The 24493-nt window shown below is 44.1% G+C and overlaps 1 long non-coding RNA gene across 1 annotated transcript in view; it reads left to right on the top strand.

Moving 5' to 3' along the window:
- LOC134337850 (uncharacterized) overlaps window positions 1–22843 on the top strand; it is a 36785-nt gene extending 13942 nt beyond the window's left edge. The window contains exons 2-3 of the long non-coding RNA XR_010016091.1: window positions 11521–11584; window positions 22365–22843. This is a non-coding gene — a long non-coding RNA (uncharacterized LOC134337850). The remainder of the gene's footprint in view (window positions 1–11520; window positions 11585–22364) is intronic.
- The last annotated feature ends 1650 nt before the right edge of the window (window positions 22844–24493 follow it).

Here is a 24493-nt window from a genome sequence, read left to right as displayed (position 1 = left end):
TTTCGCCCTATCAACATATGAATTCTGTTAAAAGAAATTACTTTGAACTTTGAACTTTGATTAATGCTGCCCTTCAGTAGTAGTCAGGTGCTTATTACTGGCTCAGTCACGGAGGAACAAAGAACGAAACATTAACCATGGTGATGCTTTAGGTTGCGTGTTGAGAAACCCTCATAAATTTCTGCTTTTATTTGAGATTTAGAGCATCAAAGAAAAACTGCAAGCAAAAGCAGAATTTGATGGATAATCACAGGGCAGGCAGAGCCTGCGAAACTGAGCTAATGTTTCAGACTAAGGACCTTTCGACAGCACTGGGAAATGTCGAAAGCAGGCACGTTTTAAATTGCAGAGAAGGGGCAAAGGTGGACTGAGTGAAGGGAGTGACCAGGTAGGAGACGGAGTTTGGTACCAACTAACAAAGGTTGTCGCTAACGGCAGCGAAGTGTCACAGATTGGAGGCAACGGCGCGTGGTAACGTCAACCCCAAAAGTCATTGCAAACTGCAGTAATTGTTGCTGCATTACCAGCGGCCTCCACCATTCATCACGTCCTCTGTATCAGCTGATCGACAGCATCGTTTGCCTTTATTGGAGAGAGATGGAGAAAGCTTGTGGTATGTTGAGTTGTCAAGGAGAACGTTTGCACTGTGGATCCTGCTTGCAGTTGCTCGCTTGGTGGGTGGAGGATGCTGATGCTTTTTTCGCGGAAGTAAGTTGGGGTGGGGGGGTTGTCGCTTTGCTGCTGCTTGTGCCTGGGGTGGGGAGTGGGGGGCTTTGGGGTCCTGGCATTTTTACTGTCACTCATTCCTTGGGGCTCTCTTCAGTTCTCGTGGGCGTCTGCGAAGAACAAGGATTTCAGGTTGTATGCTGTATGCACCAAAGTTCCGAAGGCAGCACCTTCCAGACCCACGGCCCTCTACCATCTCAAAGGACAAGGACAGCAGATACCTGGGAACACCGCCACTTGGAAATCCCCCTCCAAGTCACTCACCATCCTGACTTGGAAGCATATCGCTGTTCCTTCATTGTCTGGGTCAAAATCATGGAATTCCCTCCCTACAGCAGCGTGCGTGGCCTCTTCGGTGGTGATGTCTGTTATCTGTAGGGGACCATGCACAATTCTGATTTGATGGAGACAGGCGTGAGAGTATGGAGGAATATTTGGAAAACTTCTGAAATGCCCGCTTCACTGCCACTGCTACTGTGTGGTAACCGGAATCTCCGGAGCTGAAGGCCTCGAAACCCTCGGCTTTGCGTGTTTCAGCGGCCGGGGAGAGGTTGAAGGCGCTCGGCAGAAGATGGCGCTCGGGAGGCTGTATTGGAGAGGCTGGTCGGAAGCTCGGAGTTTTCGGACGGATGGACTCAGTGTCAGCTGTGGTCGGCTGCTTCCAAGGCACCAACAAGTTGACAGTGCCTGGAGGTTTATGGCAGGGAGTTTCTCCCTTTTGCCGCCTGCTATTGGGAACTCAGGGACTTTTGAGACTTTATTTACCGTGCCCATGGTTTGTTCTTCATCAAATTATGGTATTGCTTTGCACTGCTGTAACTATATGTTATAATTATGTGGTTCTGTCAGTGTTAGTCTTTGGTTTGTCCTGTTTTCTGTGATATCACTCCGGAGAAACATTGTATCATTTCTTAATGCACGTATGCATTTCTAAATGACAATAAAAGAGGACTGAGTGTTCTCATAATCTAACAGCACTGTGGGACTGCAATGATTCAAGAAGCCAGCTCATCACCACCTTCTCAAGGGCAACTAGGGATGGGCAGTAAATGCTGGCAACGCCCACACCCCACAAATAAATAAATAAAAATACATTCTCTAATATTAAATGTATCTATTGAATCTACTGTACATGTTTGCAGTTACTGCACATTAACTTTCAATTGTTCATGTACACAGATGCCCAGATCCTCCTGAACACAAACACCATTTAATCTCATCGTTGAATCACCCTGCAAGGCACTTCTGTAGTATGTGTGCGTGTACACTTTAAGCAACTATATGGAGCATGTGATCTGAATTCATGTACAATTTTGTATCCACCCCTCAAAGAGGGCCACAACCCTGTCATTAGGTGCCTCAATAATCCGAAGAGCTGCATTGGCTGGAATCAGGGCCTTGTGCTTTGGCTCTTGGTAGGGTCACCCATGCCAAACAGGTCAAAGGGTAGAGGCCAGACTAAGAGTTGCCCATGGGTTCCCCAGGTTCAGGATTTCAGCTCAGGGCCAACAACCCTGACTGGTCAAAAAGCAGTTGTAACGGAAACAGCAATGAAGAATCCTTCCAGGCAGACAGAAATAGAGGACCTTCATTACTGCCCTAAATGCCAGAGTCATAATGGGCAGTGAGTAGGTAAGTTTCAGGAACTCAGCAGGTTGGGCAAAATCCGTGGAAAAGATCGGTTGACTTTTCGGGCCGGAACCCTTCGTCAGGACTGTAGAGGAAAGGGGCAGACGCCCTATAAAGAAGGTGGGGGGAGGGTGGGAAGGAGAAGGCTGGTAGGTTCCAGGTGAAAAACCAATAAGGGGAAAGATAAAGGGGTGGGGGAGGGAAGCAGGGAGGTGATAGGCAGGAAAGGTGAAGAAGGAATAGGGGAAAACACAAAGGGTAGTAGAAGGAGGCGGAACCATGAGGGAGGTGATAGGCAGCTGGGGGAGGGGGCAGAGTGACATAGGGATAGAGGAAGGGAGGGGGAAGGAATTACCAGAAGTTGGAGAATTCTATGTTCATACCAAGGGGCTAGAGACTACCTAGATGGTATATGAGGTGTTGACTACCTACACGGTATATAAGGTGTTGTCTCCAGCCCCTTGGTATGAACATAGAATTCTCCAACTTCCGGTAATTCCCTCCCCCTCCCTTCCCCTATCCCTATGTCACTCTGCCCCCTCCCCCAGCTGCCTATCACCCCCACCTCATGGTCCCACCTCCTTCTACTACCCATTGTGCTTTCCCCTATTCCTTCTTCACCCTACCTGTCTATCACCTCCCTGCTTCCCCTCCCCCACCCCTTTATCTTCCCCCTTACTGGTTTTTCACCTGGAACCTACCAGCCTTCTCCTTCCCACCCTCCCCCCACCTTCTTTATAGGGCCTCTGCCCCTTCCCCCTACAGTCCTGACGAAGGGTTCCGGCCCGAAATGTTGACTCATCGTTTCCAAGGATGCTGCCTGACCTGCTGAGTTCCTCCAGCGTGTTGTGAGTGTTACTTTGACCCCAGCATCTGCAGAGTACTTTGTGTTTAAGTAGGTAAGTTTGTATCTCCCACTGGTAACAGCTGAGAGCTGTTTGCCCTCAATAGAGGATGAGAGGCCCGGTCTTTGTTATTTGCCATAATCAGAATCAGAATCACTGGCAAATGTTGTGAAATTTGTTGCTATGTGGCAGCAGTACCTTGTAATACATAATAATAAAAAAATGAAAATTACAGGAAGTAGATATATACAAATTCAATTAAATCAGTAGTTTAAGAAGAGAGAAAAAAAAGTGATGAGGTAGTATTCATGGGTTCAATGTCCATTCAGAAATCTGAAGGCAGAGGAAAAGAAGCTGTTCCTGAATCGTGTGAGCTGAAAGATAAAAAAAGATACTGCATTCGCAATGAGAGTGGAAACTGCTGTTCAGGAAATGGTGAAGTTGTGACCATGTGCAAAGGAAAAGTGAGAGGAATTTTTTAAGTAGACTGTTATTGATGGCAAAATAGCAGTGATTGTTCCAGCAACGTGTCATGATCATAGCACACGGCACATATAATCTTAAAGGTATAACTATGCAATATATATTATAAAAGGGTATTTTTGTCTTTGCTTCTTAGTCTTAAATATTTAGGAAGAAAAACAATAGGAGAAAAGCCTCTCCCACCCACAGGCCACGAACATTTCACGCTGTATTGATAGTCTCCATTGTTTTCTCTTCTGGGGAAGTGTATGTCTGCATTCAATGATAATAAAGAAAAGTTCTGGATTATGCAATCATGCAACTTTGGGTGCCCATTTCACACAGCTGTACCCGGCTGGTGGCGTAGTAGCATCAACGCTGGACTTTGGGGCGAGAGGTCCTGAGTTCGAATCCGGCCAGCTCCCTTGCACGCTCTCCATCTGTGCCTGGGTTGAGTGTCGAGCTAACTACTCGACCTCGTAAAAAAAACTGGAGAGGGATGGGCTCCGTCAGGTCTCAGATGCCCAAGGCACGCCGTATGATGAGTTTGTCATAAGGGCGTGCACACACACACACACACACACACACACATACAGAGACAACACACGCATTCAGGACATGCTTATTTACATAAGTAACATTTATTTCTGATACCCTGCAGCCATCTTCCTCAATATGTAACTTTCCATTCCAATTAAAAAGACTATTAACTACATATTTAACTACAACACTCTTTTACTGGCTGCGGTGAGATTATGGGTTGGCTGAACCTTGGCTGAACAGGGATTAACTGTGATCGGATTAACTGAGTTCAGAAATTGACCACCACGTTGGTTTGGGATTCACAAACCCACGTCCTTCCGATCCATAGGTCAGTGTCCAAGCTGCCTGCAAGGCTGGGTAAGTATGTGGTCCATGAAAGTGAGTAATCTGAGTGAAAGGATGAAAGGGGAAGGGAGGACACTGAATTGACGGGCCTGGAGACAAGGAGGAGGAAACAGAAAATTAGAAGCATGGAGAGAAAGAAAAAAAAAGGAAGAAAGCAATTAGAAATGTCATGGAATCATAAAGTGATACAGTGCAGGTACAGGCCCTTCAGACCAGCGAATCTATAGCAACCATTTTGTCTTCTGAGCTAATCCCAATTTCCTGTATTTAGTCCATATCCCTTGTTGCATATTTAATATTTCAATAATAGTTGAGTAATTTTTTATATATATATTGACTAAGCATTCTTGTCCATTTAAATAATTGATTGTATTAATTGCATGTGTCATCATGGTATCTAAAAGTAATCTCAAGCAAGAATGTTTAATCCACCAATAAAAGATTGCTCAAATATTACTCAACGATCACACAAAGTCCCTCAAGACCCACCTTCCCCATGTACTTCTTAAATGATTCTATTGTACCTACCTCAGCCATTTCTTCCGGCAGATCATTCCATATACTTATCATGCTCTACATGAAAAGGTTGTCCCTTAAGTCCTTTTTAAATCTTTCCCCTCTCACCCTAAACCTCCCATTTTTGGGCTCCCCTACCCTGGGGAAAAGACTGCTGCCAACCATCTTATCTCTGCTTCTCATAATGTTAAATATTTCTGCAGTAGAAGCTTATCACTCATTCTACATGCCAAGGAATAAAGATCTAGCCAGACCAGCCTCTCCATATAACTCAGGTCCTCTTGTCCTGGCGAGATCCTTGTTAATCTTTTCAGCACTATTTCCAATTTAACCACATTTTTCCTGCAGCAGGATGACCAAAGCTATACACAATATTCAGTGCTGTCCCACCAACGGCCTGTAAAACTACAGTGTGATCTCCCAACTCCTATACTCAATGTCCTGACTGACGAAGGCCAGCATGCTAAACACTTTTTTCACTGCTCTGTCTACTTGTGGCGGGTGCAGCTTTCAATTAACTAGGCACTCAGACTCCTCGGTCCCTCAGTTCCCTTACACACCCTAGTGCCCTACGAGGATGATTCCTGGAATGAAGGGGTTAACATATGAGGAGCGTTTGGCAGCTTTGGGCCTGTACTCACTGGAATTTAGAAGAATGCACAGGGATCTCATTGAAACCTACCGAATGTTGAAAGGACTAGATAAGATGGACGTGATTCTTCTGGCGGGGGGTATCCAGAACTAGTGGGTACAGCCTCAGAACTGAGGGTCAAGCTTTTAGAACAGAAGTAAGGAGGATTTTTTTTTTAGCCAGAGAGTGGTGAATCTGTGGAATGCTCTACCACAGACTGCGGTGGAGGCCGAGCCCGTGGGTATATTTAAAGCGGAAATTGATAGATTCCTGATTGGTCAGGGCATCAAGGGGTATGGTGAGAGGGCAGGTGTGTGGAGTAGAATGAGATCCAGGATCAGCCATGATGAAATGGTGGAGCAGATTCAATGGGCTGAATGGCCTAATTCTGCTCCTATGTCTTATGGTCTGATGGCCTTGATTTATAATGTAAATCCTATGCTGGTTTGACTTTCCAAATGCATGGCCACACAGCTACCAGTAATGAAATCCATTCGCCACCTCTTGGCAGACTTCTTTAACTGATCAAGATCTCCTTGTAATCTATGATCACCTTCTTCACTATCAACAACACCTCTAAATTGTTTGTCATCAACAAACTTACTGATCAACACTTGTGCATTTAATCCAAACCACTTATATAAATAACGAATAACAAGGATCCCAACAGCAACCCCTGAGGCGCACCACTAGTCACCGGTCCCCATTCCAAGAATCAATGTTCAACCACCTGCATTTTCTGTGGGGAAATGCAGGAAAGCTGATTTTCTCAAATAACAATATAGAATTCTGCAAACACTCAGCAGGTCAAGCAGCAGCTGCAGAGAGAGAAACGGAGCCAACATTTCAAGTTGAAGACTTTCCACATCTTCTGTTGTTATTTCCGATTTCCACTTTTTACAACTTTTTGATCTTCAGATTTTCTAAAAGATCATTTAAAAGTAATATTAAATCTGGGTTAATGTTTGAGGCATGTTATGAAAATGACGTTAAATGTCAATTAAAAACTGACAGGAAATTTGCTTGCCAAAAACAACAGCGCATGACCCCATCCAGTGACTACAAATGCCACAAAAGCCATCGCTGAAATTTCGGGTGGCTTCATTGGCCGTAACGAAGTGAAAACATATTTATGATGTTGGCACAGGAGATAGCTGGAAGCTGTACTGGTTCTGTGAAGTCCTCCGAGAGAAAAGGAATTTCATTTTCTAGGTGGGCAATTTGTATAAACATCAGAAAGCCAAATGTAATCATGCCACACAGCTGCCAGTTTGTTGCACATCATTTAACTACTTTTTAGTCAATAGTTTGCAAATGAACTTGTGATTTATGATTCTAAAGATTTGAATGAACCTGCCCAGCAACAGGTCTTTATCAGTGATTAGAATGATTTCAGTGACCTCTGTACTTTCTGTATGTTTGACATGCCTTCACTCCCTCAACACTTTCACTGTGTTTCTACCTCCCTGCTTCTTGTCTAGGAGTTTTAAGGAAAAATTCCCTAATATTATATTTGGGCAAAGGCTTTGGGTGATAACTAACAAGACCTATGATATAAGGGTGATGAGTCCCATTGTTCAAGGCAATGAACTCTTGGACAGTACAGAGGGAGAGTTGCACTGTGACAGATCCAATTAAACCTACTCATATCAATAAGAATCCCCTCTCACCATTTCAAGTAAGTCCAGCAGTGTTATCCATTGCCTTGCTCAAACTTTATTCATCAAGGAGTATCAGTAGAAATGGAGTGCCTGGACATAATCACACTGTTGCTCTCTGTCTTTGCTGCACGTGCAAATTGGCTGCTGCGTTTTCTACACTGCAACAGGGGCCACTGTTTTCTTGCTTTGAAGCACAACAAAAATCTCTCAGGTATGAAAAGCACTGACGTTAAAGTCAAAAGCATATGTACATGTATGAACAGGTGGAATAAGAAAAAACCTCCTTGCAGCAGCATCATACAAGCCACATTTACAAGAAATATAAAAAAAAACACAAATTACAAATAATTGATTATAGAAAGGAATACCTTTTTTTCCTTAAGCAATATATTTGGACACGAGAGACTCTGCAGGTGCTGGAAATCCAGAGCAACGCACACGAAACACTGAAAGAACTCAGCGGGTTAGGCAGCATCTATGAAAGTGAATAAATAGTTTTGGGCCGACACCCTTCATCAGGACTGGAAAGGAAGGGGCAAGGCACCAGAATAAACAGGTGGGGGTAAAGGAAAGAGGACAGGCTAGAAGGTGACAGGTGAGGCTAGGTGGGTGGGAAAGGTACAGGGTTGGAGAAGAAGGAATCTGATAAGGGTGGAGAGTGGACCGTGGGAGAAAGGGAAGAGGGAGGGGCACCAGAGGGAAGTGATAGGCAGGTGAGGAGAAGAGGTAAGGGCTAGAGTGGGTAATAGAAGAAGAGGGAAGGGGGGAGGGAAAAAGTTTGTCTCCAGAGAAGGAGACAGAGTGACCAAAAAAGAGGGAGAGCTGTCAAAAATGGACCAAGTGACTCTAAGGACAGGGTGGAAGTTAGAGGCAAAGTTGATGAAGTTGACGAGCTCAGCACGGGTGAATGAAGCAGCACCAATGCAGTCGTCAACGTGGAGCAGAAAGAGCATTACCAGGGAAGGCTTGGAACATGTAGCCAACAAAAAGGAAGGCATAGTTGAGGCCCATGTGGGTGCCCCTCCCTACCCCTTGGGTGTGGAGAAAGTGGGCGGAGCTGAAGGAGAAATTGTCGAGGGTGCGGACCAGTTCTGCCAGACGGTGAAGGGTGGTGGTGGGGGGGGGACTGCTTGGAGGTTCTATTGAGAAAGAAGTGGAGACCTTTAAGGCCTCGTTGACGGGGGATAGAAGTGAACAGGGGCGGATAGAAAATATATTTAGACACTAACTCTCTGTAAGGGGCAGCATGTTTAGAAGTTCAAACATGATCCTAGAATGTTCCTCAAGATGTCAGACATCCTCTTTCTTCTGTGAGTCATCACATGTTTACTGCAAAGCTCCACAGAACTCCCACCATCCAGCCTATGCTCGCTTCTCACTGGGAAGGAGGTCCAGGAGCCTGAACCACCAGGCTCAGGAACAGTTATTACCCTTCAAACATCAGGCTCCTGGACCAGCGTGGATAACTTCACTCTCCTCAACTCTGAAGTGATTCCATAACATATGGCCTCACTTGCAAGGGCTCTACAGCTCATGTTTGCAGTATTATTTATTTCTTTATCTTTGTGTGTAGTTTTCCATCAACTCTACCGTATTTCTCTGTTCTACTGTGAATGTCTGCAAGAAAATGAAACTCAGGGCAGCATACAGTGAGATACTTTAAGTAATGTTTTGTAACTCCGGAAACTAATCAAAAGAGAAACACGGGAGCCCGAGGATACTCGTATACTTACTTTAAGTTGTTTTACTTTAGTGAGGCGGGTACTTATGACGTGGTGGCATAATGATGTATGCCATTCATGTACTTTTACATATAATCCTGAATGTCCTGATTGATCAGGGCACCAAAGGTTATGGCAAGAAGGCAGGTGTATGGGGTTGAGTGGGATCCGGGATCAGCCATGGTGGAATGATAGAGCGGACTCAATGGGCTGAATGGCCTAATTCTGCTCCTATGTCTTATGGTCTTATGGTCTAACCGATAGTTAATTATGTAAACAACAATGAATGCTGAATCAAATGATATATTTACAACATTACTGAAATATTACATACACAGCACTCCTTCCTGTTTAGCTATAAACTCCATCTCAATATGGTATTCATCTCAACTTCTATACATGTGTGTGTGCATGTATAAGTAAAGTATACCATAAATTACAACTACTATGTAGACATTGCCAGCTGATAAAATTTAAATTATCCCATTCAGGTTTAAGGATTTAATCACTGTGGAAGATTTCTTGCTCAATCCATCAGCATTTCCATGATTAGTTGTCCTTTTGAATTTAGTGTTGTAATTGTGTCCTCCAGGAAGGAGCCCATCTCTGCATTTGTGCTGATGCTTCTAGTGGGAAACCCTTCCAAGGACTGGAAATGGGCAGTAGTTGTTGGTGGTTAGTAACAATGGTAAACTCTGACACATACGAGATCTGGTTGAAACGTTTTACACCCCAAGCCGGACTCAAGGCCCCTCTGTCAATCTGTGCGTAATTTTTCTTTCCCTGCAGTGATAAGGGAACGTGATGCTAAGGCTATAGGGCTTTCACCTCCATGACTCATAACATGTGTCACGACCGTGCCTAAGGTATACCATAAGGCAAAGCGTTACAGGCAACCTTCACTGGACGATGTGGATCATAATCTGTGTGAATACAGTGTCTGACATTACCCTTTACCCTTCTGAAAGCCATTGAAACATTTAAATCCCCAGGGCCTGACTGGGTGTTCCTCAGACCCTACAGGAGACAATTGCCCGGGCCCTAGCAGAGACATTTAAATCATCCTTAGCGACAGGAGAAGTACTGTACCAGAGGATTGGTTGTCTATATGGACGCTATCAAGGCATTGATAAGGCCTGGCATGGGAGATTGGTCAAAAAGGTTCAGTCACTTGGCATTCAAGATGAGGTTGTTAACTGGACTCGACATTGGCTTTGTGGGAGAAGCCACAGAGTGGTAGTAGATGGCTGCCTCTCCGACTGGAAGCCTGTGACTAGTGGAGTGTTGCAGGGATCAGTGCTGGATCTGTCGTTGCTTGTCTTCTATATCAACGATCTGGATGATAATGTGGTCAAACGATCAGCAAATCTGCGAATGACACCAAGATTGGGGGTGTAATGGGCAGCGATTAAGGTTATCATGGCTTGCAGAGGGATCTGGATCAGCTAGAGAAATGGGCTGAAAAATGGCTGATGGAATTTAATGCAGACAAGTGTGAGTGTTGCACTTCGGTAGCACCAACCAAGGTAGGTCTTACACAGTGAACGATAGGGCACTGAGGAGTGTGGTAGAACTAAAGGATCTGGTAATACAGGTCCATAATTTGCTGAAAGTGGCATCACAGGTAGGTAGAGTCATAAAGAAAGCTTTTGGCCTTCATAAACCAATGTAATGAGTACAGGAGATGGGATGTTATGTTGAAGTTTTATAAGATGTTGGTGAGGCCTAATTTGGAGCATTGTGTGAAGTTTTGGTCACCTACCTGCAGGAAAGATGTTAACAAAGTTGTAAGAGTACAGAGAAAATTTAGAAGAATTTTGCGAGTCTGGAATATCTGAGTTATAAGGAAAGATTTAATAGATTAGGACTGTATCCTTAGATTGAGAAGATTGAGAGGGGATTTGATAGAGGTATACAAAATTATGAGGGGTATAGATAGGGTTAAGGCAGGCAGGCTTTTCCCACTGTGGTTGGGTGGGACTACAACCAGAGGTCGGTGGTTAAGGGTGAAAGGTGAAAGGTTTAAGGGGAAACATGAGGGGAAACATCTTCACTCAGAGGGTCATGAGAGTGCGGAATGAGCTGCCAGCGCAAGTGGTGTAGGCGAGCTCGATTTCAACATTTAAGAGAAATTTGGATAGGTACATGGATGGTAGAGGTATGGAGGGCTATGGCCCCGGCAAGTCGATGGGAGTAGGCAGTTTAAATGGCTTTGGCATGGACTAGATGGGTCGAAACTAGATGTTTCGGTGCTTTACTTCTCTATCACTCTATTAATTATACAACACTGCATATATGCTTCGATAATAAATTTACTCTGAACATTGAACATTGTTTCAAATTGAACTTGCTGGTAAGTCCTAGCAGTTATCGCTTCTGAGGGAGCCAGTCATGAAACCGTGCAATTTACCTAAAGTCTCCTGTTTGCTGTTTACTTACAGCCCTGGAAATCCAAGCCATCACTGCACTCAACCATGTGTCTCTGGGCTGTTTCAGGACTTTCAGGTAAATATCTGTACAGCAATGACTGCAACTTTGCTGGTCAGAGATAACAGCTGCCACCCTCAACAACTTGAGAGAAGAAATCTTTCTGCTAGTGTCTGAGTTTTTAAATGTTCAGAGCTTCACTGGTAAAGGTCCCTGTAGCCATCAGATCACTTAATAATAATCTTCCAGCACACCGGAATTTCAGAATCCCAGCTCAGTTAAATAATGCTCCTGAGCATTACCAATGATCTATTCAGATGTTTTCTCTGCTTTAATTAATTTTCCAGCATGTAGCAACGCTGGTGTTGAACCTTGATACTCTTTTCTTCCAAAGTTTCTTCAGAAGTCAAGAATGAGTCATAAAGCTCTATTGCTTTCAATTGTTTTATTAAGTATTATAGGAGAAGAAAACAAAGAAGAAAGAGGAGCCAAAAGAACAAAGAAAATACAAAAGGAAAAAAGGAGTCATGGTTGTATCACAATCTGGCTAGAGATAACAAAATTCCAGTGATAACCATTAAACTGTAAAACAGCCAGTTTCAAGCTGCATGACACCTGCTACAAAAAACTAAAAAAACTCCTGGAAAAGTACCGAAGCAACTGTACCATAATTGCTGGAAAATTCACTAAATAATTACATGTACAAACATATATAGGTAATTCTATAAAGTACAATTCCAGCATCTGCAGATTTCCTCGTGTTTGCATAGGAAAGTTCTGCTTCTTCTTCGTCTTGTTTTACGGCGGTTGGCACCCAGCTTAATGGTGCATTACCGCCACCATATAGGAAAGATAAACTACAAGAAAAATACAGTCCTACACCAGAAGTTCCACAGATGCCGTAAATCCAGAGCAGCAAACACAAAATGCTGGAGGAACTCAGCAGGCCAGGCAGCGTCTATGGAAGTGAATAAAATAGTTGAGGTTTCGTGCCGAGCCCCTTCATCAGGACTGGAAAGGAAGGGGGAAGATGGCAGAATAAAAAGCGTGGGAGTAGGGGAAGGAGGAGAGCTGGACGGTGAAAGGTGAAGCCAGGTGAGTCGGAAAGGTAAGGGACTGGGGAAAAGGAATCTGATAGGAGAGGATGGTGGACCATAGGAGAAAGGGAAGGAGAAGGGGACCCAGGGGGAGGTGATAGGCAGGTGAAGAGAGGTAAGAGGCCATAGTGAAGAATAGAAGAGGGGAAGAACTTTTTACCGGACGAAGAAGTTGATATTTATGGCATCCTCCACATCATTGACCCAGCAGTTAAAAAGGTCTGGAGATTTAATTCCACGTCAGAGCAACCTGATGTCCATCATCCTTGTCCTCCTTGGTAGCAGAGTTTGCAGGAGTGGGAGGCATTGTTGGGGGGCTACAACTGAGAACACTTCAGCCATTTTGTGATGGCGGTGAAAGGAATGAACATTTACAATAGCAGAAGGGATGTCGAGCAGTGCTGGTCCAGGTACGTGGCCCAATGTTCTCTAAATCGTGCTGCGTGTAGGTAGGGGCTGTTTCATTAGCAGAAGAGTTTCAAATGGAAGCGAAGGCTTCATAATCTGCAATAACATGTCCGCCTTGCACTGCAATGGACCTATTTATTTTGTTCCACTTAAGTTCTTTCTTGTAAAACTCATGTATAATTTATGTTATTCATTGTGAACACTGTGTAACTGTTGCTATTTTCCTGTGAGGCTGCTGGAAGTATGTTTTTCCTTGCACCCACTGTATGCTTTCATGTACTTCCGCATTTGACAATAAACTTGACCTTGTTTTTGAAACATCTCCATTTCTCATTGTATGAAGGAAGGACACTAATGATTGGATTCGGATACTGCCTGTCCTTCTGTGGCTGGGTTCACTGGCCTTCAGAAACAACAACTTTCTTCTCTCTTGCCAAGTGTGACTCCCACCAGGCAAGCATTTTCCATTCACTGCCCCTTGACCTCCATTTTCCCAGAGCTCCCTAATGCAACACTGAGTGGAAATTCCTGTAATGTCATGGGCAGTTATTCTCAAGTTAATGTAAGACCATAAGATAGAGGAGCAGAATTAGGCTATTTGGCCCATTGAGTTTTCTTTCCCATTTCATCATAGCTGATAAAACTTTCCTCTCTGCCCCTGTCCCCTGCCTTCTCTCCAAATTCTTTCAAGCCCTGACCAATCAAGAATCTATAAACCTCCACCTTAAATATACATAAAGATTTGGCCCCACAGCTGCCTGTGACAAAGAATTCCACAGAGTCACCACTTTCTAGCTAAAGAAATCCCTCCTCATCTCCATTCTAAAAGGACGTCCCTCTGTTCTGAGGCTGTGTCCTCTGGTCTTAAGCTCTCCCACCATAGGAAACATCCTCTCCACATCCGCTCTATTAAAGCCTTTCACTATTCAATAGAATTCAATGAGGTCAGCCCTCATTCTTCTGAATTCTAGTGAATACAGACCCAGAGCCATCAAACACTCTTCATACAACTAGCCATTCAATCCTGGAAACATTTTCGTGAATCTCCTTTGAACCCTCTCTAGTTTCAGCACATCCTTTCTAAGATAAAGGGCCCAAATCTGCTCACAATACTCCAAGTGAGGCCTCACCAGTGCTTTGTAAAGTGCTCCAACTCCTTAATGCGGTTTGTTAGAAGCTGCAGCTGGACGTACTTCTCGCAGTTGTAGTCGTCGGGGACACTAGAGGTCTCCCTGCCTTCCCACATCCTGCAAGAGAAACATTTCACTAGCCTGCCTGGCATCTCTACTGTCCTAGTTGAGCAGATATAAAGAAGAGAAGGAAAAAAAAATCTGAGCTTTTCTTTCCTTTGTTTTCTCTGACTGAAGCTCTTGAGTCCACTTTTGGACCAACCCAGGCTGTGATGAAATCTGGACTCGACGTTCCTAACACAAAATCCAAACAGTATGGGTCTCGGATTTTTTTTTTGTGTGGACTTCAATTCAGAATGCAATTTGCTTGTGGTTATCGTTTGCATTATTTGGCTTTTTCCTCTCTATCTGTCATTGGGTTCTTCTTTTTTTATGGGTTCTTTTAGGTTTCTTTGTTTTGTGGTTGCCAGGTAAGAGATTAATTTCTAGGTTGTATAATGTACACGTACTTTGATAATGAATGTATTTTGAACTTTTTGAACTTTGAACAGCAATACTGGGCCTGGAATTGCAAAGTAAGTGTTCCGTAACAGCACCTTCAACAATACCTTCCATCATTGTGCTGATGATTGAGATTTGGGTTTTAAGTAACCAGATTGGATTTATCCTGCTTCTTGTGAACTGGGTGTCCTCGGACAACTTTCCACATTCTTGGATAGAATGCCCCAGAGTGTAGATGTAGAAACAGCTGACATGCTTTCCTGGAGCAGATTTTGAGTTCTATAGCCAGGATGCTATCCACCATGCCTTTGGTGTACACCGTGCTCTCAATCTTTTCTTGATGTCATGTGAAGTGAATTAAAATTGCCAGGGGACTGGCTTCTCCGGTGGTGATAATCTGGGGAGGAGACTGAGACAGGTAATTTACTCAGCACTTCTAGCTAAATATGTTGTGATTTCTTCAGGCTAACCTTTAACACTCACTGGGTGGGCCCGGCCGTCAATGAAGGTGAGGATGTTTTGGCAAATTCCTTCGATTATCTGTTTCGTTGTGCACAACCAAAACGGCGATATACCAAATGAAAGAAAGCAAGGAACAGATGATGCTTCCATTAAAGTTCAAGAACTTGGCAATAAGGAACTTCAAGTTCAAGTGGCTTTTATTGTCATTTCAACCATAACTGCCGGTACAGTACACAGTAAAACGAGACAATGTTCCTCCAGGACCATGGTCATAAATCAACAGTCTCATCTCCTTATATGGGAAACGTTAGAGGATCTCAGAGATCCTATAGTTGTGAGCAACTTCAACAGCGAAGACAAATAGCTCCGGACTTTGCTTGCTGGAATTCAGGAAATTGACAGGAGATATCATTGAAAGCTATCGAATGTTGAAAGGCCTACACTGAGCGGATGTGAAGGGGATAATTCCCATGATGGCGGAGTCTAGGACCAGAGGGCACAGCCTCAGAATAGAGCAACATCCACTTAGAACGGAGATGAGGAGGAACTTCTTCAGCCAGAAAGTGTTGAATCTATGCAATTCGTTACCACAGGCAGCTGTGGATACCAGGTCACTGGGAGTTTTTAAGATGGAGCTCGATAGGTTTTTGATTAGTCAGGGCATGAAAGGTTACAGGGAGAAGGCAGGAGCATGGGTTTGGGAGGGAAATAAAACAGTCATGATCAAATGGCGGAGCAGACTCAATGGGCCAGTTGGCTTAATTCCACTCCTTTGCCTTGTGGTCTTATGGTCTATGTCTGACTGCAGTAACTGCAGAGAGGTATCGTTGCTGTCTGTCACAGGGAAAACTACTAGTGGGATCTGGGTAAGCTAAGGGAGTACACAATAATCTTACTGAAACATGTGATTCTGTGGAGGGAGAGGAGTTAACCAGGTAAATGCTGTGAAGATTATTTTCTTTAGAAAGTATCCAGAACAAAGATGTATAGTTTCAGATCAAGGGGATCAAATGCTTTCAAAGTTCAAAGTTAAATTTATTATCCAAGTGCATACTTGTCACCACATACAACCCTGAGATCCTTTTTCCTGTGGGCATACTCAGCAAACCTATAGAACAGTAACTGTAAACAGGATCAATGAATAACAAACGGTGCAAATGCAGATATAAACAATTAGCAATAAATAACGAGAGCATGAAATAACAAGATAAAGAGCCCTTAAAGTGAGATCACTGGTTTTGGGAACACCAGAAATAGAATGAGTGTACCTATCCCCTTTTGTTCAAGAGCCTGGTGGTTGAGGGGTAGTAACTGTTCTTGATCTTGGTGGTGCGAGTCCTGAGGCTTTTGTACCTTCTACCTGATGGCAGCAGTGAGGAAAGAGCACGGCCTGGGTGGTGAGGATCTCTGATGATGGATGCTGCTTTCCTATGGCAACGTAGATGTGCTCAATGGTTGGGAAGGTTTTATCTGTGATATACTGGGCCAAATCCAGTACCTTTTATAGGATTTTCCATTCAAAGGCATTGGTGTTCCCATACCGGGCCATAATGCAGCCAGTTAGCACACTTCCCACCACACATCTATAGAAATTTGCCCAGGTTTTTGATGACATGCTGAGTATCTGCAGTCTTTTGGATAGTGAAGAAGAATTTATACTCTCAGAAGACTGTGAACGCTTATGGTTTTCTACAACAGTGTGTTATGGAGGATATCTCATTGATTTGTACCCTATTAAAAGATGGTCACAATTACAACCACTCTGACAAACTGTATATTCAACACCAAGGTAGAGTTTGGAGAACATGACCATAACTCTATAAAGGTAGAGAGTTCTTTCTGCCTCTAGTCTCGGCCAGATTTCAGCAGATCAAGTTATTTCCTCACATGGACTTCCACCTTCCCTTATCTATTTCATAACTTCCATTATGTGAAATACTTTCAGATACATTTTATGGATCGTTACAAAAATACCTACTCCAATTACATCACTCACAAGTCCTGACAGTTATACTGTATATTTACCAAGCTAAAGAAAAAAATCCAGCCTTGATTTATATCAAAGGAAAGGTTTGATGCAAAAGAATTAAACTGGATGTGATGGTGATAAGGGACCCACAGTACTATTCCGTTCACAGTCCCCACCCTAGCCCAGTCAATGCTGAGAGAGTACAACCCAGTCTGCTACATTGACAGCATGTAGCTCAGATAGTGGTGATGGTTGTTTAGTGTGGCTCAGATTAACTAAAACAAGGACTACATGAAAGTGCAGTCACTATTCATCAATGTATGATGACAAGAGGACTTTAGTCAATCACTTGATACTCATCTGCCCCTCTATTATCTCTTGGCTAGTAGAAGTGGTGGGTGTGTGGAAGGCACTGCCGGCGACAGTGGTGGAGGCAGATACAACAGGGTCTTTGAAGAGACTCTTAGATAGGTACATAGAGCCTAGAAAAATGGAGGGCTATGCGGTAGGGAAATTCTAGGCAGTTTCCAGAGTAGTTACATGGCCGGCACAACATTGTGGGCCGAAAGGCCTGTAATGTGCTATAGATGTCTATGTTCGATGGTCTTGGCTGATCTACGTCTCATACCTGTTTTCACTCCTATTCCTTCCAGGTGCATCATTTATAAAGTGCTGTTGAGCTCGATTCTGAAAGCCAAATCTGACCTGTGACACTTACGGGCATTTGGGAAAGAGAATTCAAATGCCAGGGTTTTGGAGCACTAATCAAGTGGTCTGGTGGCCTACAAGACAGGGAGAACATAGCTTCAAATACGTCACCCTGACTAATATTTAATACTTTACCCGTGCCACTGTCGAAAGCCGGTAGCCCGCTGAGTTGTCAGGAGTCGTTTCACTGCCTCCATGAGGGCTTGGGAAGGTTGTCAGTATCTAGAGAAACCCAGGAACAGCTGCAGGACAGATGACCACGGGAGAGAGGAAGCTAACACACAGAGGAGACAAAAGTCTCCAGTGAGTCTTAGTGAGTGCCAAGTTTACTGCAAGCTCTGAGCTCAGGAGGACTGAATTTGCATCTCCATCTCCATCTCCATCATGAATTGTCTAAGTTATTTATCTCTGACCTAGTGGTTCCATCAATGCTGCAGCGATTCCAGTTCTATGGCACCAGATCTTCGTAACTGTTGAAGAGCTGGATTAAGATTAGTTTTATTTGTCACATGTACATCGAAAAATACAGTGGAATGCGTCACCTGCATCAGACCAAAACGTTGAGGATTGTGCTGAGCATTCCATAATCGTCTTCCAGCGCCAACAATGCATGCCCACAACTCACAAAGCTGAACTATTTTGGAATACGGAAGGAAACTGCAGCACCCGGAGGAAACCCACGTGGTCACGCAGAGAACGCACAAGCTCCTTGCAGAGAGCGGCGGGAATCAAACCCCGATCTTACGCCTGAAACTGCAAAGTTGTTCCAGCCGCTACGCTGCTGTGTCACTCCAACTGTGCAATGTCCAGCTTGGACCTAGGTCAAAGGTGGGGTTTGATGTGAAGGAATTGAACTGGATAGGGGATGATGGTCCTTCCCAGCAATGCTGTTAGAATCACGCTAATGAAACAAAATGAATGTGGAGATCCTTTAAGCTACATCCCCGTTCCATTCTTCTGCAGGGTTTGCTGTTTATTTTTTTTTGTGTGAATTCTGAATGCACTCTGTAGGTTGACTCTTTAACATTCAGTAATCACGGGAAGTGATGCTGTGCAGTACGTGATTTCATTTAAATGCAAATCCGTAGTCAGGAACATATCAGATGTACTATCATGTATTGCTCCTGGAAGCTCATTTTGTCAATAGTTGCTAAATGAGTCAGAAATGTTCAGAAGCAGATAAAAACAGCATCTTTATTCAAACTGAATAAACAAAAGTTGTGTACAAGGAGGTTGTGTGAAAAACATTCCTGATTTGTTCTTGTACAGGCCTGTTCCAATCTTCAAATCAGAGTTAAACTATTCAGGAGGGAAGAATAATCCTTTGTTCATGATACCTTCACCTAGGGAAATAGATCTCCTTATCTAATCTAACCGGTCTTTTTAATATTTAAACACTCTGGTCAAAACAGCCCTCCAAACTGAGTCCTGAAGAAGGCTCTCAGCCTGAAATGTTGACTGTTTACTCTTTTCCATAGACCCTGCCTGACCTGTTGAGTTCCTCCAGCAGTTTGTGTGTCTTGTTTCGGATTTCCAACGCCTGCAGAATTTCTCTTGGCTCCAGTCTTCTATTTTAGGGATTAATGGTGGGGGGAATTGAGGTATTCTGGGAGTCTCAGATTTGATCTCGCACTAACAAGATTGAGGGTTTAAGTTGCCCACCCAGAGTTAATTAGGACAAGTAGACGGGTCACAGTGCCGCCATGCAGCTCCAGAACTCTGGGCTCGATCCTGACCTTGGGTAGTGCCCGATAGGCAATTGCACATTCTCTCTGTGACTGCATGAGTTTTCTCAGGTAATCCAGTTTCCTCCCAAATCCTAAAGTAGGTTAACTGGCCATTGTAAATTGCCCCTGTTGCAGGTGAATGACTGGACAACCTGGAGGGAGTTGGTGTGCGTGCAAGAGAGACTAGCTACAGGGAAACAATGACACCTATGACAAAGGTCCAAGAGCTGGCAAGGACTCATAAAGCAAATTGTCTCCTCCTATGTTATCAAATTGGGCATGGTATACAGTAGTTTTCAAAACGCCCACCAATGATGTTTCTCAGCACTGCCTTCTCCAAAGGCTCCCCAACTGAGCAAGGTTGGGAACTGATCTTTTTCTTGTGGGACCGAAGAGAAGCTGGACTTCAGCCCCTCTCAAAGGAACCGGGCCGCCGTTCACTTCTAAACAATTTTGCCTCATTTAGTACCGAAATAGGTAAATAATAAGTAAATGTATGGTTCACTCTCCCCTCCTATCAGATTCCTTCTTCTTCAGCCCTTTACCTTTTCCACCTATCACCTCCCAGCTTCTCACTTCATCCCCACCCACCTTCCCCTTCGCCTGACTTCACCTATCACCTTCTATCTTGAACTCCTTTCCCTCCCCCTGCTTATTCTAACCTCCACCTCCCTTCCTTTCCAGTCCTGAAGAAAGGTCTCAGCCTGAGCATAGACTGTTTATTCCTTTCCGTAAATGCTGCCTGACCTGCTGAGTTCCTCCAACATCGTGTATGGATTACAATTTTTAAAAAGTAAAAAACAAGTTTGGCTTTCTAAGCCAGTGAATACTTCAGCAGCACCTCCCAATCCCATAACGTCCATCACCAGGTAGGACCCATGGGTGCTGAAAATGAACATGAGAATATTATCTCACTTTTACCTGGGTTGCAGAGATAAGTTTTCTGTAGTTGGCGTTCCGCCTTGGGGGGAAAGATCCCTTATCTCCGGTTACTATGGAGTTGGTATTTCCCTGCCCCTTTCAGCTTTTCACAGACTCACTCAGAATTACCATTTCAAACTAAGCTTTTCCTTTTGTCCTTTGGTCAGCCTGTCTCTTGGCCGTCGTTTTATAGCTGTAGTATTTCACTTTACCTGCAGATTTAAAAAGCTTATGCAGCCCGTTCCCTCAAATTAATCTTCTGAGCTCTGATATCATTCTGTGAGTGGCAATCAGAACCCGGGCAGTGTTCACAGGATATATATCACGAGGCAGATGACATTAATAGGATTCTTGGCACAAGCTAGCCGCCACTGATAGGATCCAGCAAGTGAAAAAAACGTGAAGCCCATTCAGGAAGGATATAATGCGGAACAGCAGCATTTCCATTGGTCAAAGGTCATAGGTCCAGACTCTCAGCTTGTAACTGGGGGAGACGCAACAGTGCATTGTTGAAGACATAATTAAGTCATATAGCATGGTTCCAAATTTACCTTCTAAAGTGTGTCCCAGTTGCCCGTATTTGGCCCATATCCCTCTAAATCTCTCCTATTCATGTAGTTGTCAAAGCAGCTTTTAAATGTTGCTGATGTACCTTCCCAAGCCACTTCCTCTGGCAGCTTTTTACATGGCCGTTAAGTGGCATGACCAACTCTCCCTGGCCCCTATCCATGAAGATCGAGAGGGGCACAAGTTGAACTGGGCATTAGTGAAAGTCACGGTGCAAGCTAACATGCGGCATGCAAGAGTGTTTCTAAAAGCATGGTTGTCCGTGGACAATTCTGTAAAGAAGCACCTAGACCTCGATCCTATTTATGAATCGATGCAGACAAAATTCCTGACCACAGCCAATCAGTGACCAGATTTCCTCCCCGCATCACATTTGGGTTTCCGAAATGACGTCCCATCAGCTGATTAAAAAAGTAGATAAAGGCCAAGCATTCGGAGGACACATCACAATCAACAGCACACTGACGATGTTTCCTCGCACGGTGCTGGAACGTTTGCAAGTAAATTGCCAAGATCAGACAAACAACTCAACCCAACCATCTCTTTCTGTAGTTGTGACCTGCGGATGAAATATTAAACCTATATTATCACCCTGTGTGAACGTAAAAGGGCCCACAACTCTTCCTGAAGAAGAGGGAGTGAGCATTTGCTAGTCCTTAGCCCAATAGTTACCCCTCAGCCAACACGGCCAATGTTAACTTTTCTTTTGGTATATTATCTCATAAAAGGGCTTGAGGCCAGGATTGCTACATCACACCTGAGTCTAAACTAAAGGAGTACCTTACCGTCTGCCTTATGTTTTGGGAGACATTAAAGCTGGGAACATTGAACAGTAAGGGCCTTTCAGACCCCAATATGGTGCCAACCTTTTGAACTACTCAAGTACCTGGGGCTGCACCTGGATGACAGACTTGAGTGGAGCACCAACACAGAGGCTGTGTACAAGAAGGGCCAGAGTCCCCTCTACTTCCTGAGGAGACTGAGGTCCTTAGGAGTTTGCAGGCCTCTCCTTCACATGTTGTCCCAGACTGTTGTCACCAGTACAATCTTCTACGCAGTGGTGTGCTGGGACAATGGCATCAACACGGGTGATGCCAACAGGCTCAATAAACTAGAAAGCCTGGCCTTGTTCTAGGCGTCAAACTGGACACACTGGAGGCCGTGGTAGAAAAAAGGGCCCTATGGAAAACACTGCCAATTCTGGACAATGTATCTCACCTTCTGCTAAACGGAGGAGCACTTTTAGTAATAGACTAAGATAACTATGCTATTCCAAAGAGGTCATTCTTATCTTCGGCCATTAGGCTTTATAACCTGTTAGACTGTTTGTGGTAACTTTTTTTCCACTTCTCTTCTCATATGTTAAAGGAGAAGAAACTGAGGTCCTTTAACATCTGCCGGACGATGCTGAGGATGTTCTACGAGTCTGTGGTGGCCAGTGCTATCATGTTTGCTGTTGTGTGCTGGGGCAGCAGGCTGAGGGTAGCAGACACCAACAGAATCAACAAACTCATTCGTAAGGCCAGTGATGTTGTGGGGACGGAACTGGACTCTCTAACGGTGGTGTCTGAAAAGAGGATGCTGTCCAAGTTGCATGCCATCTTGGACAATGTCTCCCATCCACTACATAATGTACTGGGTGGGCACAGGGGTACATTCAGCCAGAGACTCATTCCACCGAGATGCAACACAGAGTGTCATAGGAAGTAATTCCTGCCTGTGGCCATCAAACCTTACAACTCCTCCCTTGGAGGGTCAGACACCCTGAGCCAATTTACATAATTTACATATTACTATTTAATTACTTATGGTGCAACTGTAACGAAAACCAATTTCCCTCGGGATCAATAAAGTATGACTATGACTATATTTATATCTGTGTACTTGTAATGCTACTGTGACACTGTAATTTCCTTTGGGTTCAGTAAAGTATCTATCAATCTATTTATCTTCTCCAAGATTAATCTTATGCTTCCCTCAACATAGTCCTCCTTTTCTTTTTCATCCATGTGCCCATCTCCCTAATATATCTGCCTTTATTGTCTCTACCACAACCCCGACAGAGTGTTCCTCTTTGCGTAAAAAAATCTTTGACATTCCCCCTATACTTTCATTCAATCACCTCAAAATTATGCCCTCTCATATTAACCATTTCCATGCTGGGAAAAAGGTGCTCCCTGACCACTCTACTTATGCCGTTTATCATTTCACACACCTCTATCAAATCACCCTTAATCTTCCTTTTCTCCAAAAAGAAAACCTCCAGCTCCCTCAACCTATCCTCAAAAGAGATGCTCCCCAATCCAGGCAGCATCCTGATAAATCTCCTCTGCACCCTCTCAGAAGCTTCCACATCCTTCCTATGAGGTGACCGGAAATGAACAGATCACTCCAAACGTGATCTAAGCAGAGTCTTACGGTGTTCCATTATTAGCTCGCAGCTTGTGAACTCAGTCCCCTGACCAACGAGAGCCAACACACCACTGACCTTCTCAATCACCTTATCCACTTGTGTGGCAACTTTGAAGGAACCAGAGACAGGGACTCCAGGATCTCACCGTTCCTCCGCACAGCTAAGAACCCTGCCACTAACTTTTACTCTGCCTTTGACCTTCCCAGGTGTAACACCTCATACTTTCCAGATAGAACTCCACCTGCCACTTCACAGCCCAGCTCTGCCATCCCATCAATGTTCCAGTGTAACCTACGACGATACCACCAATCTATTTGCAACACACACACAATGCCAGAGAAACTCAGCAGGCCAGGAAAAGAGTAAACAGTCGACATTTCAGGCCGAGACTCTCCAACGGGACCCATTTGCAAGTTTACCAATTTAGTTCCACTTCCCAGTCGTTGTCCCAAGTGTACCGATTTACTTCCACTCCCCAGTCGTTTATAAAAAAAATCCCAAAGAGCAGGGGTTCCAGAACAGATCGCTGTGGAACACCACTGGAAATGGACTTTTAAAAAGCCCTACTGTTTACATAGAAGAAGCCAAATTGCCACCACTATGGGATTAAGATAACATCTGCTCCGCATGTTTGCTGCACATGTCAGCTAGCCAGCAGGTGAACTGTGTTGAAATGGAGAGTGCAATAGACAGAGTTCATTCAGTTTTGCCCCACTTTACTCTGGAATTGTGTTTGCGCAAAAATTACCCGATCCTACGCCGAGAGGAATTTGTAAAGTTAGCTATTTTACGATGAAAGGAATGCCCACCCATCAAAGAGGGCCGAGTTTTATAGCGTCTGACAGCAGTGAAGAGATGTGAAGTTTGTCCTGCGTTACCAGGCACTGAGTAAAACAAATAGCTGCTCCTATCACTTTCACAGGAATACCTGAAGCCTGAGCACATTGCTGACTCGGTGTGCCCTGATTGCAGCTTCAAAGCCGATGGGCGCAGCACTTAATGAATGATTTCATCCAGATGTAATCAGCCGAGCTTGGAAAAATGTCAAGCAATTTATCTGCCGTGAGATAGTTACTCAATAAGT

Source organism: Mobula hypostoma, chromosome 25 (genome assembly GCF_963921235.1).
Source record: "Mobula hypostoma chromosome 25, sMobHyp1.1, whole genome shotgun sequence".
Classification (NCBI taxonomy): domain Eukaryota; kingdom Metazoa; phylum Chordata; class Chondrichthyes; order Myliobatiformes; family Myliobatidae; genus Mobula; species Mobula hypostoma.
The sequence above is the reverse complement of the archived record's forward strand: the minus strand, read 5'-3'. Positions and strand labels throughout refer to the sequence as shown.